This window comes from Physeter macrocephalus, chromosome 12 (assembly GCF_002837175.3).
Source record: "Physeter macrocephalus isolate SW-GA chromosome 12, ASM283717v5, whole genome shotgun sequence".
Lineage (NCBI taxonomy): Eukaryota > Metazoa > Chordata > Mammalia > Artiodactyla > Physeteridae > Physeter > Physeter macrocephalus.
This window is the reverse complement of record NC_041225.1, coordinates 64,218,580-64,234,415: the sequence shown is the minus strand read 5'-3', so window position 1 is coordinate 64,234,415 and position 15,836 is coordinate 64,218,580. Positions and strand designations below refer to the sequence as shown.

The 15,836-nt window shown below is 38.9% G+C and overlaps 1 long non-coding RNA gene across 1 annotated transcript in view; it reads left to right on the top strand.

The window, feature by feature from the left end:
• LOC129392613 (uncharacterized) overlaps positions 1 to 6,998 on the top strand; it is a 33,174-nt gene extending 26,176 nt beyond the window's left edge. Inside the window, exon 3 of the long non-coding RNA XR_008618788.1 lies at positions 6,924 to 6,998. This is a non-coding gene — a long non-coding RNA (uncharacterized lncRNA). The remainder of the gene's footprint in view (positions 1 to 6,923) is intronic.
• The last annotated feature ends 8,838 nt before the right edge of the window (positions 6,999 to 15,836 follow it).

Sequence of the window (15,836 nt, the reverse complement as noted above, 5' to 3'; positions counted from 1 at the left end):
AAAAAAAAAATGGTCATGAAGAACCTAGGGGCAAGACGGAAATAAAGACACCTACTAGAGAATGGACTTGAAGACTCGGGGAGGGGGAAGGGTAAGCTGGGACAAAGTGAGAGAGTGGCATGGACATATATACACTACCAAATGTAAAATAGCTAGCTAGTGGGAAGCAGCCGCATAGCACAGGGAGATCAGCTCGGTGCTTTGTGACCACCTAGAGGGGTGGGATAGGGAGGGTGGGAGGGAGGGAGATGCAAGAGGGAAGAGATATGGGAACATATGTATATGTATAACTGATTCACTTTGTTATAAAGCAGAAACTAACACACCATTGTAAAGCAATTATACTCCAATAAAGATGTTAAAAAAAAAAATAAGAGGTGAACTTGGCAGCTGGTGGATGGTGAGTGCACACATATGTGGAATGGTGCCTCGGAGTGCCTTTGAGAGGCACCTTGAAAGTATCCCCGTGCAAGGAAACAGGACATTAAGTAGCAAATACAAAACACCATGATGAGTGGAGAGAGAAGGAGAAAGAAGAATGTTTTATATTTTGGTATCTTTAATATTACAGTACTTTGGCAATTTTTCTGCTTTTTGAACAAGGCACTATATTTTCATTTTTTACTGGGCCCTGCAGATAATGTGGCCAGTCCTGTCTGTATGCATTCCACTTCTTTTCCTTTCTAAGTAACAGGTTATAACATCAGACATGGTGATGTGTCTTTCATTCATGAAAATAAGCCAATTTTTACAACACATATTATTAAACTTCAGTTACCTTTGATGGGTTTAGTGAAGGGGAATCAGTTTTTCCCATACCCATAAGAATCGCCGTATAGTTAAATTCACTTTATTGTATGATTTAAAATTAATAAGCAGGGAAGAAAATTTAGTAGTTGTCAGTAATATTTCATTTTAAATTGCAGTAATTTCTTTTCTGGATGTTCTTGATATCCAGCAACCATGATATAAAATGTTGCTTCTGTATAGATGTTATATGACATAGGAGAATGTATTTTCAGTTCTGAGGCATACAAGTCTTCTAAGAATAAAATAAGCATTAAAAATAATTGAGGGGACTTCCCTGGTGGAGCAGTGGTTAGGAGTCTGCTTGCCAATGCAGGGGACACAGGTTCGATCCCTGGTCTGGGAGGATCCCACATGATGCAGAGCAACTAAACCCACGAGCCACAACTACTGAGTCCGTGCACCACAACTACTGAAGCCCGCACGCTAGAGCCCATGCTCTGCAACAGGAGAAGCCACCGCAATAAGAAGCCCACGCACCAGAACGAAGAGTAGCCCCTGCTCGCTGCAACTAGAGAAAGTCCACGTTCAGCAACAGACCCAACGCAGTGGGAAAAAAAAAAAATTGAATCTTTGAAATATGCATTTGCTGTCTCTTCTTTTGTTAGGGAAGTGGTATAGCTTAGTAGAAAGAACCCAGGATTCTGAGATAGAAGAAGAAAATGGACAAGTTATTTAAATTTTCTGGTTCTTAGTTTTATCTTTGTTAAATAAAGACCTTCAAGTAACTAGAAAATTTCTCAGGTTTCTTCCAACCCTGGAATCCAATGAAGTTTGAATAGCATGCTTTAAACACACACATACAAACACACACACACACTTTATTTATTTGAATGAATACTACTACTATTAAACTTTTTAATAACTATGGGTCTTGTAGCATATTTGCATGAAATGAATAGAAATGTACTGAATTTACTCAAGTAAAAATTCTTTTTTCTGTTTGAGAAGTTGTGTCATGTAGAACAGGAATGTAAAAAATATACATGTATGAATATATATTAAAAATAACTATAAAGTAACCACCACCCAGACTAAGAAATAGAAAACTGCCATACCTTAGAAGCCCCTTGTTTGCATCTCTCTGAACACATCTCTCTCCCTCCCCTGAAGAGGTAACTCTTACACTGCTTTTTTTAGAAAATCATTCTCTTGTTATTCTTTACAGATTTTACCATCTATATAGGTGTTGTTAAATCATATGTTATTTTTAAAAGAGTTGTATTATAAAAATAACATTTTTTGGTCCAGTTCCCAAAGAAACCAGGAACAACTAAGCCATAGGAAGGACAGGAATCAATACATTTTGGCACTCTCAGTATCAAGATTTAGAGACCTTTGTTCTAGTGCTCTACCAATTAATGTGCCTCAGCTATTAAAGTATTGAGATAGAAAATCTTATTGGCTGAAATGGCTTTTTTCTCCTTAGTCAGATGTCTACCTCTGATCCAATCAACTGTGGCTGGGGAGACGGCAACATAGTAGAAAAAGGGCAGCCACAATAGTCCCAGTCATTTATTCAAAGGTTATATACACTGTTCAGGAAATAGCTAGATACAATGAATAATTCAGTCAATGATGATGTCACTTTATTTATTTATTTATTATTTATTTTTTGCCTGTGTTGGGTCTTCATTGCTGTGCGCGGGCTTTCTCTAGTTGCAGCAAGCGGAGGCTACCCTTCGTTGCAGTGCGTGGTCTTCTCATTGCAGTGGCTCCTCTTGTTGCGGAGCACAGGCTCTAGGCGCGCAGGCATCAGTAGTCACAGCATACAGGCTCAGTAGTTGCAGTGCTTGGGCTCTAGGGTGTGTGGGCTTCAGTAGTCGTGGCTCGCGAGCTCTAGATCACAGGCTCAGTAGCTGTGGCACATGGGCTTAATTGCTCCGCGGCACGTGGGGTCTTCCTGGACCGGGTATTGAACTTGTGTCCCCTGCATTGGCAGGCAGATTCTTGACGACTGTACCACCAGGGAAGTCCCGATGTCACTTTAAACAAGTCGGAACTACCATTGGTTTTATTTTCTCATCAATAAATACTGTATTTCACATTCTGTTATAAAATATCTTCAGATCTCTAAGAGAAAAAAATGCTAACCTTAATTCCGTTAATTGGGCATAGGAAATAATTTTCCTTTTTATTATTTTATTTATTTATTACTAGATGTTTCTTGGGTGTCTGTGTTGCCCCTTAATGGAGAAATTCATTGAATCTCACCCACCGCTGCTCTGCATTGGGCTTGTGCTCTCTAGCCAGGCCCATATCTTCTTCTTTTCCCAAACCAATTAATATCAAATGCCACTTGTTCATAACAAATGTGATGGAATTAAATGCATTCTTTTCTTTTTATCACATAATTTTAAACATAAATTGTGTATTAGAGATGCAGATCATTGATTCTAGCCATCCTCTATTTCTAAAAGATTCTGACTCTTGCCTCCATCACAATAGAGCCCTTGCTGGCCTATTTGTACAATGTGATCCCACCCCTCCCCTGGACTTAGGCAAGTAAGCAAAGGGCGGACACTTGGCTGGCCCAAGGAGATGCACCCTATTTTGTAGCTAAACCAATCAAATCCTCCCTTTTGAACATTTGAGAGAGGAGATACAGAAACCTAGGGAGTGGTTAGCTGCATCATTTTCATAGGGGAGCTGGAAAAGGTGACTGCCCTGTTCTCACCCTTGCTTTCTCCTTGAATTCTGTAAGATCAGTATTTCTTAAATCACAGATCAAGAGTATAATAAACACTTGAACTAATTTGAGTAGGTTACTTGAAATAAAACTTGCTCTAAAACAAATAGAAAAAAATTTAAAATACTTTTTCCTTTTAAAAAAACTAAGTTATTTCCTAAAACAGTAGTTCTCAAATTTGAGTGTGCATCAGAATCAGCTGGAGGCTTGTTAAAGCACAGATTTCTGGGTCCCATCCCAGAATTTCTGATTCAATATATCTGGGATGGGGGTGGGGCATTATAATTCACATTTCTAACAAGCTCCCAGATGATACTGATATTCCTGATCCAAGGACCACTCCTTGAGAAACAATGCCCTAGAAATAATCATCTAAGATGACCATAGCTAACATGACTTTTTTTTTTAAACCAAAAATTAAGATTCTTCAGAAAAGTGCAATAGTTATGAGTTCATACCCTGGATGAAGCCAGATAACCTAGATGCAAATCCTGGCTCTGCCACTTACAAAGTGGGTAAACTTGGGCAAGATACTTAACCTTTCTCTGCCTCTTCATCTGTAAAGTAGATAGTCTAATAGATAATACCAGTAGACAGCCTAACACTATACAATTCCAGGAATCCCATTCATATAGACTACAACATGAATAGCATCACCTAGCATTGTGCAAAGGGGTCATCCTGTTAGGAGTACTTACCTCATGGAGTTGTGATGATTAAGATCATTGTGAGGATTAAAAGAAGCGGAATGCATATGAAGGGTTTAGAACAGTGCCAGCACATGGTAAGGATTCATTAAGTACTAACTGTTAGAAAATGGTCCACATCTTGGCTATGCAAAGAAAATACTGAACACATTGTCATGGTAACTGTATCTTTAGTTAAGAATTAAAGGAGTTCAGGTACCACTGTGCAGGTGTAGTAGATTAAAAAAAATTTTTTTTAAGAGACGTGTGCTTTGGAGAGCAAGTAAGTGGCAAAAGAAAGTATGACCCTAATTCTTCCAGGACACAAAACTATCCTTTACCCTATACACATATCTAGCATAAAATAAAAGTAAACAAATAGTCACTGTTATCCCTAAATTATATTTTAATTCCTGAAACATTAATTCTCTGATTATCAAGAGGTAGTTAGTATAGATTGGACCCTAATGGTTTTTAAAATTAAGTCAATTCATTTCTCCAACATACTGTGTTCTGACTTAAAATATTACTGAAGAGCATAGGTGATAAATTGCACAATTTTATTTGATAAGATAAGAAACTGCTTCAAGCAAGGAACTTTTTAAAAAACCAAAGTTGTATTTGGAACTGTAGGAATAGTACAAGCCAGGTGAAATTGGTGCCATAAGAAAAATCCTTTTTATTTATTATTTTTATTTTTTAAATTTTTTGGCTGTTCCATATGGCATGCGGGATCTTAGTTCCCTGACCAGGAATCGAACCTGTGCTCCCTGCAGTGGAAGTGCAAGGTCTTCACCACTGGACCTCCAGGGAAGTCCCTAAGAAAAGTCCTTTGAGACATGCATGTGAATGTTCATGGCAATATTATTCATAAGAGCCAAAACCTAGAAACAATCCAAATGTCCATCAACTGGTGAATGGATAAACAAGATGTGATATATTGGTTATTTATTGCTATGACCAAATCACCCCAAAACATAGTGGCTAAAAACAACAAATGTTAATTTTCTCACTATTCTTGTGAGAAATCAAAGGGTCAGGAATCTGGATCTTGCTTTGTTGGTAACTCTAGCTTAATCTCTCCTAAGGTTGCAGTCAAGGTGCTGGCCAGGGCTGCAGTCTCATCTGAAGACTCAACTGCAGAGGAGGGGTATCTGCTTCCATGCTCACTCATGTGGTGTTAGCAGGCCGCAGGTTCTCATTGGCTATTGGCCAGAAACATCAGTTCCTTGCTATGTGGACCTCTCTATAGGGCTGCTCACAACATGGCAGCTCAGAATGAGGGATTCAAGAAAGAAAGAATGAGAGCCCCCAAGATGGAATCCATAGTCTTTTTATTTTAAATTCTAACCTAATTAGATTTTAACCTAATCTCAGTAGTGACAGCCCACTACATTCTGTTCATTAGGAGTGAGTCACTAGGTCCAGCCCATACTCAGTGGGAAAGAATTACACAGGGGCATGAAACCCAGGAGGCAGGGATCATTGAGGGCCATCTTAGAAGCTGCAACCAATGTAGTACATTCATACAATGGTACTATTCAGCAATAAAAAGGAACAAACTACAGGGATATGCTACAAATGGATGAACCTCAAACACTTTAGGCTAAGTATAAGAAGTCAGGCATAAAAGACCACATTCTGTATGTTTCTATTATTTGACATTCTGAAAACACAAAATTATAGAAACAGAAAATAGGTTAGTGGTTACTTAAGGCTGTGGGGGTGGGGAAAAGGGAATTTTTGGTGGGTGATGGACATGTTATAAAAATGGATTGTAGTGATGGCTACACAACTCTATATATTTACTAAAAATCATTAGATAAATACTTACAAAAAAGATGGCATGGGATACAAAACAACTAGCCTGTACGTTTCCAAAAATGTCAATATCATGAAAGGCAGAAGGTATTATGTCAGATTAAAAGAAACTAAAAAGGCATGACAACCAACTGTAATGCTTGATCCTGGATTGGATCCTGAATGTGGCAGTGGAGGGCATAGGAGAGATGCCATAAGGACATAAGGAAAATTGGAGAAATTACATATGGCCTGTAGATTAGATAAGAGTATTGTATCAATATTAAACGTTCCAAATAATTGTCCTGTGGTTATGTAGGAGAATGCCCTTGTTCTTAATAAATATATGCTGTTTAGGGTGAAGTTGCATGTTTTCTGCAACTACCTCTCATCTGGTTCAGGAAAAAAATTGTATGTATAAAGAGAATGTGGAAGAGTGAGAGCAGGGGCTTCCCTGGTGGCGCAGTGGTTAAGAATCTGCCTGCCAATGCAGGGGACACAGGTTCGATCCCTGATCCAGGAAAATCCCACGTGCCGCGGAGCAACTAAACCTGTGCACGACAACGACTGAACCTGCACTCGAGCCCACGAGCCACAGCTACTGAAGCCTGCGCGCCAAGATCCCGTGCTCCGCCACAAGGGAAGCCACCGCAATGAGAAGCCCGCACACCACAACAAAGAGTAGCCCCCACTTGCCGCAACTAGAGAAAGCCCATGGCAGCAACGAACACCCAACGCAGCCAAAAATAAATAAATAAAATTTTTTTTAAATGAGAGCAAATGTAATTAAATTGTTCACAATTGGTGAATCTGGGTGAAGGGTACCTGAGAATTCTCTGTACTGTTCTTGCAACTCTTTTGTAAATTTTAAATTATTTCAAAATAAAAAGTTTAAAAAAATAAAACAAATCTTTGAATGAAATTCTCCCTCTGTCCCTTAGCTTCCAGCCAGGATCAAATACAATTACCAGTACAAACAGAATAACCAACAGAAGAAAAAAGAAAACAAAAGATTTTTGATCTATTACTTATCAGGTACTATTTTTCTTTGTTTTATTTAATTCTTTTAACACACTTGGAGCAGTGGTTCTTGACCTCATCTGTACATTACAATCACCTAGGGAGTTTTAAAACTCCCTATACCCTGGCAAAAACCACACCGATGAAGTTAAAAGCTCTGGGGATTGGACCCCGTCATCAGTATTTTTAGAGTTCTCCAGGTGATTCCATTGTGCAGCCAAGGTTCAGACCACTGCCTTGGACATAAAGCTTTATCATCTCCCTCTTAGAATCGTAAAAGTTGAGGCCCAGGGAGATTTTGTAACTTGCCCAGCTTGCTAAAGTGGAAGAGAGGGTAGATGGACATGGGTACACAGAAAAGAAGCGGCATCCATGTGACCCCATTTTCAGGTTCTTACCGCCTCACCTTCTGGCCCTCTTGGGTCTTCACCTGGCTTTCCCGAGCGTGGTCTTCAGACAAGGAGCTGAGGTGGACGCTGCAAAATACAATCAGACTTGCTGTGGATTTTAAGGAACTTATAAAATGAACACAAATATATAAAAGGTGAATATTTATAGAAAAATTGTATAAAAGCACATAACTGCTTTGTGAGAGGGTGAAATCTGGTGATGGGAGTAGGTTCAATCCAGAAAGTCTTCTTTGATAAGTGGTCAAGAAAGAGAAATTTACATCTCTAGACATTCCTTCTCATGATAACATATCTCCTTTCAAAACAGACAAAACAGACCTTTTTATTTTAATTGTTAAATAAGAAATTTCGAAAAGACTTCACTCCAAATTTATAATAGTTACATAGCTTCCTTTAAGCCATGCTTCTCAGTAACCTGTAAATCACTAGAAAGAATTATGTCTCGTTTTAATTTAGTCCCATCTATTAATTTTTCATATCGCTGAACAGATAATATTCATGTAATAAACCTCAATTGTTGCTTCTCCTAGGTTTCCCAAACATTTAGAAAATAAGCCTTTTCAAGTGCTATTTAAGCTGAAGAGGAGGAAATTCGACCCACAGTTTATCACTTAGCTCATTAGCATACTAATATGACTACAATTTGCATTTGACTAGGGGTTTTTTTTTCACTCTTGTAATCTTCTTGTCAGAATATCACAGTTTTTGGTTGACTTTTAAAACAAATTGTCTGTCTACACTAGGGAAATAAGGTGGTGTTAATACAAGAAGCTTGGAAGTGAATTAATTGCTCTGAAACAATTCCATGTTGGTTTAGCCTCTTAGGTGGTGTTATTTGCACGGCTCTCGCTAATGCTAATGATCAATTCACATTGGCATTTAAACAAAATCAACCCTAAGACATTTCTTACACTTCATAATGAATGATTCTTTTTTTCTTAGTCTCAAGTTAGTCCTGTGGTGATCTAGGATAGCTCTTTTACTTTGATAAGTAAAAGTGTGGCTGAGACTTTCCAATAGCTTTTTCAGGTAACTAATTCAGAATGAACTAGCTCTTTTCTAGCTGCTTACCCTTCAAAGAATTTACTTTGTGGATACACATAGGAAGGAAATTAACTACACTGTGTTGAGGCAATCTTACTGGTATCAAGATTTTTTAAAAAAATAAATTTATTTATTATTTATTTATTTACTTTTGGCTGCATTGGGTCTTCATTGCTGCGCATGGGCTTTCTCTAGTTGAGGTGAGCGGGGGCTACTCTTCACTGTGGTGCGTGGGCTTCTCATTGCAGTGGCGTCTCTTGTTGTGGAACATGAGCTCTAGGAGCGCGGGCTTCAGTAGTTGCAGCATGTGGGCTTGGTAGCTGCAACCAGAGAAAGCTTGCGCACAGCAACGAAGACCCAATGCAGCCAAAAATTAATTAATTAATTAATTTTTGGCTGCATTGGGTCTTCGTTGCTGTGCGCAAGCTTTCTCTGGTTGCAGAGAGCAGGGGCTACTCTTAGTTGTGGTGCGCGGGCTTCTCATGGCAGTGGCTTCTCTTGTTGAGGAGCACGGCCTCTAGGTGCTCAGGCTTCAGTAGTTGTGGCTCGTGGGCTCTAGAGCGCAGGCTCAATCGTTGTGGTGCATGGGCTTAGTTGCTCCATGGCCTGTGGGATCTTTCCAGACCAGGGCTCAAACCCGTGTCCCCCGTATTGGCAGGTGGATTCTTAACCACTGCGCCACCAGGGAAGTCCCTCGAGATTTTTATTATTAAAAAAAGTAATTAAATATTCTAAGTAATAACGTGTTATTCTAAAATAGTCTAAAAATATTTTAGAAGGCCTGTAGTAAAAAAACACATTAACTGTAGAGAGAGGCAGGATATCTCTGGTGTAATGATTCCATTGCTTTTTGTATGTGCTAAAGACTGAATGTTTGTGTCCCCTGAAAATTCATACACTGAAACCTAATCTCCAGTATGATGGCATTTTGGAGGTGGGGACTCAGGGAGGTAATTAGGTCATGAGAGTGAAGCCCTCATTAATGGGATTAGTGCCCTTATAAAAGAGACCTCCAGAGGGCTGCCTACCCTCTTTGGCCATGTGAGGACACAGCAATAATAATATGGTGGTCTATGAGACAGGACGTGGGCTCTTACCAGACACTGAATCTGCTAGCACCTAGATTTTGGAATTCCCAGCCTTCAGAACCATGAGAAATAAATTTCTGTTGTTCAAGCTACCCAGTCTATGGTATTCTGTTATAGCTGCTTGAATGGACTAAGACAGTATGTGTACAAGAAAACCAGTGTAAGGAGATAGATATAGATATAGATATATAGATGTAGGTATCGATATATATAGGTGTATTTATTGGACAATTGTATGTATTTATTGGAAATTGTATATATAATACATATGTATAAAATATACATGGAGAGAAACATTTCTTTCCTTTTAGGAGACAAGCAAATATTCATTAGGTCCCTTAGCCCAGCTGGTAAGATTGTCTTGGTTAGATGAAAGAGTGTCCATTTCAGTGCCCCACTATATACCTGGGTAACAGGCTTGCATCAGATTTCTCTCTCCCGGGACAAAGTGCCAAATACACTCCTTTACAGTGGACAAGGGACTTAAAATATCTGTCAGTTAGGAGTCTAAAATAATTAATTAGTAGTGATAGAATTTCTGGAATGCAGACAAGAGGGAAGAAGGAGAATAAGAAGAATGACACTAAGAGTTACCAAGCACCTACTATATGCAGGACACTATGGTAAACACACTTAACCTATGTTGTCCTATTTCATCCTCTCAGCAACTGTGAGACAGAGGTACAAACTTCCCCACCTGAAAAATGGTGGCGGTTTAGTAACTTGCTGAACACGATAAAGTGATAGAGTGGAGATTCACTTGTACAAAGAATTTGAAGAGTTCTATCCACTTCAAAGTCTGCTTTCTTTTCACTACATCATGCTGCTGTCAGAATGAAAGAAGGTTCAGGGACTCTTCTGGCAGTCCAGCAGTTAAGACTCTTCACTTCCACCACAGGGGGCACAGGTTCGACCCCTGGTAGGGGAATTAAGATCCCACATGCTGCATGATGCGGCCAAAAAAAGTAAAAACAAAACAAAAACAAAAAAAACAAAGAAGGTTCAGTAAATTATGATAAAAAAACAAATCTAAAAATTTGATACCCTGTGGAGGGAAACACAACAAGTTTTGGGAGTAGATATGGCAAAAAAGGCATATTGCTCAGGACATGGGAGGAGAAGACTAGAAGATAGCTAGAAATAGAGAACAGAAGGAGAGCGAAGACTTTTCAAGGACCCAGGACTAAGAATCGAATGTGCGTGGGTAACTGACCAGGGTAAAAACTCTCAGTATAGATTTCTTCTAAGTTGAACAAAGATGAACTGTGAACCTGTATATGCTTACCTCTATGTAGCTATGGTTTTCAAAGAATAGTTTATCACTTGTAGTGGATTCAAGAAGATTAGCCTGTATTTGTTGCTGTCATTGAGAATTTAGTAAGAGGAGGAATGTAAGAAAAATGAGAGCATTTCTCTAAGATATACACAGGGGAATGAAATTATTGGAGCCATAGGTGTGTGGATCTGCATCTTAACTGGATATTACCAAAGTTGGGGAGGATAGCTGTTCCTAGAAAGTCACTCCAAGAATATAATCTGACCTCTCTAGGGGAGGAAAAGTGTTATTCAACCCAAGTTCATGTGCCCAACATATGGTGAGGCCAAACCAACCAAAACATTAAAGTTTGGAGCAGAGAAAGGTTTATTGCAAGGGGAACGGGCTGCTAATGCTCAAAAAGCCCGAAACCCATGATGGTCTTTGGGGGAGAGTTTTTATAGGCAAAATTTGCGGGGAGGGCTCCACGGTGTATGACCTTCCTCTGATTGGTTGGTGGTAAGTTAACAGGGTGGTGTTCCAGGAATCTCAATCATCAACCTTCTGATTCCAACCAGTCTGGATTCCCTGTGCTTATGCTCAGCCTGAAGTTACCATCCTCCACCTGGGGGCCTTAGTTCCTATAGGAACTCAGAGATAAATATCAGATTGCTATACATATCCCCTGAGGAGGAGCCAGAACCCTGCCCCATAGCTGCACTATTGTTTCTTGACTGCCTTTCTTTTGTTTCTGCATTCCCTCACTTTCCTAATTAGTAACCATTTGAATCTGCCCTTTGGAACTCGGGGAAGGTCTAGGATGCTGGAAGCCTTTTTCCCACAAACAAGAAATGTTGGACACGCAAAGTCTTTTGTACCAGGGAGGGCCCCACAGGGTCCTGCTTGGTTTCAAAAGGAAACTGACTTCAGTCTAACAATAATTCACCAATCTCTTCAAGAACCCATTATGAATGTGGCACTGGATTCTGGAAGGTGCCGATAAATCTTCAGAATGGCTCCTGCCTTTGGGGAGCTGATTATATGATGTGGAGCTAGAGCATAGACCTCTGAAACACTAAATACCCATCATAGATGCTGAGTATATGTGAGGGGCTGCCTCGGGAAGTCAGGGGTTGGAGAGGGGTGTTGATAAGGAAGGCCTCCTGAGGGACTGAAGCAGGGCCTTGAAGACCAGGGAGGTGAGAGAAATTGGGTCAGGGCAAAGAAGAGAAGGAAAGAGAACCAGGTGGGAATATCCAGGCTTGGATCTTCTGAGTCCTGGTACATACCTATGACATCCACACCCATATATATACAATATGTGCATGAATGTGAGTATGGCTATATTTCTTTACACTTTAAGAGTACATTACACTTATATTAGTGGTAGGTATAAGTTAATACAACCACTCTGAGGAGCCATTTGGTAATATCCAGATAATTTGCAGCCTTTGTTCCAACAATTTTATTCCTAGGTATATATCCCAGAGAAATTCCCCCTTATGTGCTCAAGGGGATATGAATAGAATGGTCATTGCATGTTTTTAACAACAAGATATTAGAGCCAACTTACACGTTAGTTTATAGGAAAATGAGTAAAAAGAATGCAACATATTCATCCACTGGAATATCTATGATACAACAGTTAAAATCAATGAAATGGAGCTATATACACAAACATGAATAAAACTCAAAAACAGTGATAAGGGATAAAAGCAAATTGCAGGGTATATTCAGAATGATATTCATATAAAGTTTTAAAGACATGCAAAACAGTCCTATATGTCACATATATGTGGTAAAAATATACTACAATACTGCCTGTCAGTGTGGTAAAAAATAAAAATAACCTTCGTGATAGTGGTAACCCCTGACAGTGACAAAGTTTAATACAACTGGGAAAGGGCCTTCAACAATTTGTGTAATAATTTATTTTTTAAATGGTGTAATAGGTCCATGGGTGCTTATTTTGTAGATCTCTAACATTTTGTATGCCTGTAATGTTTCAACTTAAAAACATTAGAAGAGGTAAAAAGAAGACCAAAAAGATACACAGTGAAATGCTTAATAGTATTTGTTGAGATTATAATGCAGATTAAATTTTCTTCCTTTTCTATATTTTTTAAAATAAATATATCATTTTTATTTAAAGTTTTATAAATGAAAGCAACTTTTAAAAACAGAGTGCATTACAGAGCCATGCTATTTTGCAAGGGCCTAGAATAGTAACTGGTGTATATTAAAGTCTCAATAAATATTTACTGAATGAATGAATGAATGAAATGAATGGATGAATAATTGAGACCTTAGCAATACAGGCCAGTAGGGAGGAAGAGAAAGTAGGAATGGTGGAGGCAGGCAAGTGCCTGAGGCAGATCCTATATGGTACAACGTACAGTGGCCATATTCCTATTCCTAAGGAGTAGAAGCAATTCAGGTATAATGAGGTTGGGCAGAGGCAGAAATGTTAACCTGATCACTTTTCCCCACTCTCAACTAACTATTCCTACCTTCCTTCTCTTTCTCACCTACCTGTGTTGCTGAGATTCATTCCTAGCACCTAAGCCTACCTATCACCATCTGTAGGACAAGTGGGAATGTTTGTATATAAATGGCATCCATGGTCTAAACAGCTAGCCTAGGTAACCTGGGTTGTATCTAGACATGGAATGGATAAAAGCCAGTTAATCTGCACTAGTATTGTCTTAGTTTGGGCTGCTGTAACAAAGTATCAAGGATTGGGTGGCTTGTAAACAACAGAAATTTATTTCTCACAGTTTTGTAGGCTGGAACTCCAAGATCAGGGTGCCAGCGTGGACAGGTTCTGGTGAGAGCCCTCTTCTGGGTTGCAGACTGCTGACTTCTTATTGTATCTTCATACAGCAGAAGGGGCAAGGGAGCTCTTTGGGGTCCCTTTTATAAGGGCACTGATCCCATTCATGAAAGCTCCACCCTCATGACCTAATTATCTCCCAAAGGTCCCACTGGCTAATGTTGTCACTTTAGGAGTTAGAACTCCAACATGAATTTTGGGGGGACACAAACATTCAGTCCATAATAAGCATCAAACCCTCAAAATATTATCTCAAATATTTCATTAAGCTGTGGCTGAGGCACCATAGAGAGATTATATGGATTCAGTAATACATTCCCTTGCTTTAAATGAGTCCATATTTTTATTTGTACCAAAGTTCTTATACACCCAAGCAGAATTATATACCACTTGGTAAGAGTCTGCTTATTAAGCTGATGAACAAGGTAATTCTTTGGGCTTAGGCTATTTGAGGAAGATGCAACATGAATCTGCACAGAAAATAGCAGTAATCTTCTAAGTACAGACAAGTCAATTGTATTTTTTGTGCGCTTACAGAAAGACTCCTGGGTTTTAGTAGATAGCCCACTATATAATCATCCTGGCTGAATAGGCTCAGATACTTTGTTTTGAAGGGAGCGCAGAAATCCTGCAGGTTTAATTGCCAATAAATCAGCATGACCTCCACTCCCTGGCACTCCTTTTCTACAATGATCTTTTCAACCAGAAAATGAAGAGATGGATTTTACAGTGTGTGTGTGTACTGCCTATGGTAAGATAACAGAATTATACTTGCCATTTTCTCCATTACAGGCATGCTAGATAATGAAGGACTCTATTAATGGCATGTTCTGTTTGCTTTTAGGTTATTTTCATCTTGTATTATAGTTACTTCTTTTTGTTATTATGGAGAGCTGTCTTTCTTTTTAAAAAAAGATCCTTCTATCATTAGTTCAATATTTTACCATCACCAAAGATTTTATTCCCCAGTTAGTTCACAAGAATTTGCATTAAAATATTCTGGATCACTCAAAAAGCTATTCATGAGCTGATTGAATTGGGTGTTACTCTTAGCTGATTTTCAGATTTGGTTTAAATAGCTATTTTAAATTAATATTTCCAATTCACGACTATAACCAACAGACATTTTAACACTCATCCATACCCAATGTAACATAAACCTGCTGTTTGCACTGTTGAATTGTTTGTATGTTGAAGTTTATTTTAGTTTGAATGAATAATATTCTGTGGTAGATATTTATATATTTAGATTTTTATATGAACACTATAAGAAAACATCAAAATTTAAAACTACTAAATAGTAGGTTCCACTTTGTGCTCAATTTCGGAGTGCTACTGCTACCTATTCTGAATTTAGGATGATGCTTTTTTTGCCTGACCACGGGGTGCTGGACCAGATGATTCCTTGAAACTCTGTCTAGCTCTAAGATCTCTGATGCAACCTGCTGGGTCAGGACACCGTCTTATTATGGGCTGTGTGCTGGACAATATTGTTGTGCTTTAAATATACATTTTAAAATGTTTTAAGAGTGAGAAGATTCTGGGATGATGGCAGCAGTGACATAGTTTTTTAATCTTTCCAAATCCCCATATTACAATACCTAGAGCCACTAGATAGCAAAACCAAAAACATTTGCCATAAAATTAGGTGATAAGGTATCCCCAGAAAACCCAAACTACAAGCAAATGAGAACAAGCCACCAAAATCCACAAGACCTTCCATTTGTGTGGGAGAAAGCATAGGAAAGCAATAGGGCCTCTGATGCACCTGAAAACAGAGTAGAAAAAATAGCCAATAGATATTTACTGGAAAGGCAAAAGACCAATTTGTGAATAGCAGCTGAAATTAGGAGGTGTTTCTCCTACTCCAATGGTAGATGAATGTGAGAGGCCTACAGGGAGGATGGAAGGGACTAGAACAGATTGGTCTCAATAAACTTATGAAATTACCAGCTAGGGCTCCCTTCCAGAATAGAGTCTGACCCAGCCTTCTGAGAGTAGAATCAAAATTAATCAAGATAAAGACAATATAGACAAAGGAAAGAGAAGAACCACAGGCAGGAAATCTCAGGAAGCAAGCAGTTAACACTTTTTAACCCTTCATGGAAACAAAAGAGGGAGCTCTGTGAGGTTAACAAAGCTACCCTGAACCATGCCTCTTTCTAAAAATTCAGAAATCTCTTTTCACATAAAAATCGACAATA